Genomic DNA, 4,546 nt, shown 5'->3' on the forward strand with positions numbered 1-4,546 from the left:
TTTCAGTCGAGTTTTGAGGCTGTATTGGCTGTGATGTTGCTGATTGGTGAGGTGATAAAGATGGAGATGAAAAATTTGACGCATGAGAGAAATTAGAAGGTAGCAAAACTAAAGAATTACCTGGAGAAGCTGTGACTTTGCAGGAACCAAGTGAAAAGGTTGGATTCTTGGTAGGAAATTAAGTCTCATCAAATATGACATTCCGGGATAAAAACAACTTGTGAGTTGTAGGGTCAAGACACCTGTACCCTTTCTAATTTGAACCATAACAAATAAAAAAAAACATGGTTTGCTTCTAAATGACAGTTTATGGTTTGCATAAGGTCTCAAAAGAGGGTAACACAGACACCCAAAAGCTCGAAGTGAGGTGTATTCTGGGGAATGGTGGAAAAGCTTAGAAAAAGGAGATTCATGTTGGAGAACAAGAGATGGAAGTCGGTTGATTAAGAAAATGGCAGTGAGAAAAGCATCTACCCAATACTTAGGTGAGAGACCAGATTGAGCAAGAAGAGTCAGTCCCATTTCCATGACATGCATGTGCTTTCTCTCATCAATGCCATTTTGTTGAGAGGTGTGTGGACAAGTTAGACGATGTAGAATGCCATGTTGAGCAAGAAATTGCTTGAAAAGTATGGAGGTATATTCTCCTCCATTGTCACTTTGAAACTTTTGAATTTTGGTGGAGAAGAGATTTTCAACAAGTAGTTTGAACTTAACAAAGCTTTGATAAACATCACCTTTATTTAAGATAGGATATAACCAGGTGAACCGGCTATAATCATCTACAAACATAACATAAAACTTACAACCACTTAGAGAAGCAACAGAGGATGTCCAAACATTCGAATGGACTAGTTCTAAGGGTTTAGTAGAAGTTTTAGTAGAATAAAAAAAGGGCAATTGTTTGGATTTGCCAAGTTGACAGGATTCACAAACTCTTGTCCTATCAAGTGAACCAGTGAGGGGTAGAGAATGGTTCTTCAAAAGCTACTGGAGAATGGAGAAGGAAGGGTGTCCAAGCCTTTGGTGCCAAACCATATCCGTGGTTTTTACTCCAAGACGAGCTATGAGAACCTTCCATTTGTTTAAGTAGTTGGAGTTGAAAGAGTGAAGGGGAATGGGGTACAACCGATTTTCACTTGGTCCCTGGAGCAGCACAGCCCCCGTCAGGTTGTCCTGCACAGAAAAGCTAGAACCAATGAGGGCAAACTAGCAATCATTGTCAATACAAAACTTATTGTTGGAGAGAAGGTTTGCTAAAGCACTTGAACAGTGTAAGATATTTTTGAGAAGAAATGAAGGCACAGATGAAGTCTTGCTATGAACTAAGGAGGAACCAGAATGTTTGATACTCAAACCTGCCCCATTGCCTACTTCTACAGTGTCTGCACCATCAAATGGTTGAGGGTTGTCAATGTTGGATGAATCTGCAGTGATATGAGTGTTGGCTCTGGAATCTGCCAACCAATCTTATGTTTCAAAACCTTCATTAAGTTGTGCCTCCATTGCTGCAAGCTGAGTAGGGGGATGCCTTCCTTGATAGGCAAAGTCCATGCGATGATAGCATTCAAGTGCACTGTGACTGCTTTTGCCACATATTTGACAAGGTGGACGAGGTGCTGGAGTCTGAGGTGCTGGAGGTGTTGGAGTCTAAGTGTTGCGGTTTTGAGGAGTTCCTTGCTGATGGAGGAAATTTGGCCGAAAATGAGGAGGCCTGAAGTTTTGATTATATGCAGGCTGATTACCATTTCCTTTGAAGTTGCTTCTGGGAGCAAATTGTTGGGGTCGAAAGGTAGGTCTAAGATGAGGAAATCTAGTCCTTTTGAATTGAGATGGTTCAGGTGTGTGATAGATGTTCTAGTTTTGCTTGGCATGCAAGGCAAAGGATCCCGTTTCTAGTGTGATAGTGGAACGTAGCTGGTTTTCCAATATTATCTTATGGTTCAGAAGTTCAGATTGAAAATCAGCAAAAGTCATATCATGATCACGGGTAGCAAAGGAGTGGATGGTAACAAAGGTGTGAAACATGGGGTTCAAGCCACTTACAACAAAGGAGATGAGGTCATCATCATCTATGGGTTTTCCTGCAGCAGATAGTTGATCTACCCATTGTTTAGCTTGATTCAAGTATTCAGTGCATGAGCGACTTCCTTGCTGCAAGCATTGTAACTGCCACTTGAGATGAGAAATTCTGGAATTGGACTGAGACGCATAGCGTGTTGCAAGAGTAGTCCAAGCTTCATACGATGTTTTCAAACCATACATCGTGGATACAATGGATGGAGAGAGTGAACAAATGATCCAACTCAAGAGAAGTTTGTCTTTCTTCTGCCATGTAACATAGGCAGGGTTTAGGACTTGGACATTTTCAGGATTAACCACAAATTGTGATGGACAGAGGTCAGTGCTATCGACTAGAACTTGGAGTCATTGCCTTGGAGGATGGGTTGGAACTGAGCTACCCAAGCCAGGTAGTTTGGTCCTTCAAGTTTGAAGAGTTGGGAGAAAGTAGGCATGGTGGAAAGGGGTGAGGTAATCTAAGTTAGTGGATTTGAGGATGTAGCTGAGTTATTAGGATTCAAGGTGGGGTTGGAAGCAGGTGGTGTGGTCTGTTGAAAGGAAGGAGCAGAGTTGGCAGAGTTGGAAGCAGGTGGTGTGTTCTGCTAAGAGGAAGAGGCAGAGTTGGCAGAGGAAGGGTTGGTGTTGGCCATTGTTTGAGCGTTGGCTGTTTGTTGCTCTGATACCATGAAAATGCAAGTGACAAACTGGTTTGGTTGCTTGACCAAAACCAGTGCTGCTTGATATTATTTATAGAGTAAAGTTTACACTTGTTCAGGAAGAATTGTACAAAGGTTTTTACAAAACAGAATTGTGTGAGATGAAACAAAAAAGGAAAAAGTAGTTTGTTGAGTTTGAGAACTCTTGAGTCAACCGGGAAACATTGAGGTGTAACATGTAGCAGATTTCCTGCAAGGAATTGGGCTGCAAGTCTGCTGTGCAGATTGTTCTAGAAAACAGGCTAAGGATAGATCATTTGATGTCTTAGGATCATGCGTGTTAGTATGTAGTTGGCTGCATTCTGTTGGACAAAATCACTTCTATGTAATGATGTTTTTTACTGGGAAGATGCTTTATCCAGAGTCTACTCTTCAGCTATGTTCTTCAAGAAGATTCATCTATACGGTTATGGGGGGTTTGCCACATCCGTATAGGTGGAATTATGAGCTCATCGTCTTAGCATAAATAAATACACTAAGACCTCAGAGGTATACTATTCACTGAGTTTTCGCAAAGAACCAAGTTTTCATTTTTAGTCATGCGTACACTATAACAACCACCAATTTTATAAATTTTTGTTTGAAAACCCCCATAGCTGATATAGCGAACACTGCCTAATAGAAACCATTAAAAGCATACTACGCAGTTGAGCTTATACGTAGAAGTTTCATTGTTGGAAAACAACTACATACATCCTCACATACTATATTACTTTTGATTCAGTGAAACTTAGAAAATAATGGCATTTAAATTAGGGTTGGCAATTTTTGACACAACCCGCGAACTCGACACGAACACGACACGGGAAAATAGGGTTTGGGTTTAGGCTAATCGACCTGATTACAATCGTGTCTGGCGGGTTAGGGTTTGCGTCTTTTTTTTTTTTTTTCAAAAGAAAGAAAGAAAAAGAAGTAAAGAAGTCTAACCCGAAACCGAAACAAGTCAAACGACCCATTTGTAATTGTGAATCACTGAATCTGCGTCCTGCTCCTGCACTCCTGCGATTTTGCAAACTATCCCCAGCCCAGTAGCCCGCCGCTAGCCACCCGCACTCCAACAACTCCGCACGCCAGCAAGCCGTACGGCCCGCACGGCGACCGTCAACCATCCGGCCTTTTCCCCCTCTCTCTGCGCCAAACTTTTTACTCCCCGGACCCCGGCTCCCCCCTCTCCTACCCACCACCAAATACCCAGCCACCACCGTCAGTGTCGCCACCCACCATCCGGCCGATCTTGCTAAGCCTCATGTGGTTTGGTCACCTCTGCGGCTCCGCCCCCGAACAACGCCACCGGTCTATTTTCCTTTCTCTGAGATTCATGCAGTCATGCGGTTTGCTTAGTTTGCTACTTGTTAAATGTTAATTAGATTCTTTTTACCATGTTCATTGTTCTGTTATTTTTGTTAGATTAAACTAATTTTAGCCCTTGAAAAAAAATCCTATATTCAAAGAATCAAAGTATGACCAAGATTTGTGTAGAGAGGTGGTTTAGAGAATTATGTAGGGGAGGATCTGAGTGGCGGCAATTTGATGTTCGAGTTATTTTATTTCCCTTGAAAAAGAATACTTGAACTGTTGAACATGTTCTGTAGGGAGCCTGATTTGTGGACTTCTTTGAAAGATTGTAAAACATGTTTCTCCAAAAAAATTTACCATATCATGGAAAATGTTTTTAGAAACAACACTTAAAACAGAAACCTATATATTAATATCCTATTATCCATTTATCCTGAATGTTTCTAGTCATTGATTCATGTCTAGCTTTATAA

Source organism: Alnus glutinosa, chromosome 3, assembly GCF_958979055.1.
Source record: "Alnus glutinosa chromosome 3, dhAlnGlut1.1, whole genome shotgun sequence".
Classification (NCBI taxonomy): domain Eukaryota; kingdom Viridiplantae; phylum Streptophyta; class Magnoliopsida; order Fagales; family Betulaceae; genus Alnus; species Alnus glutinosa.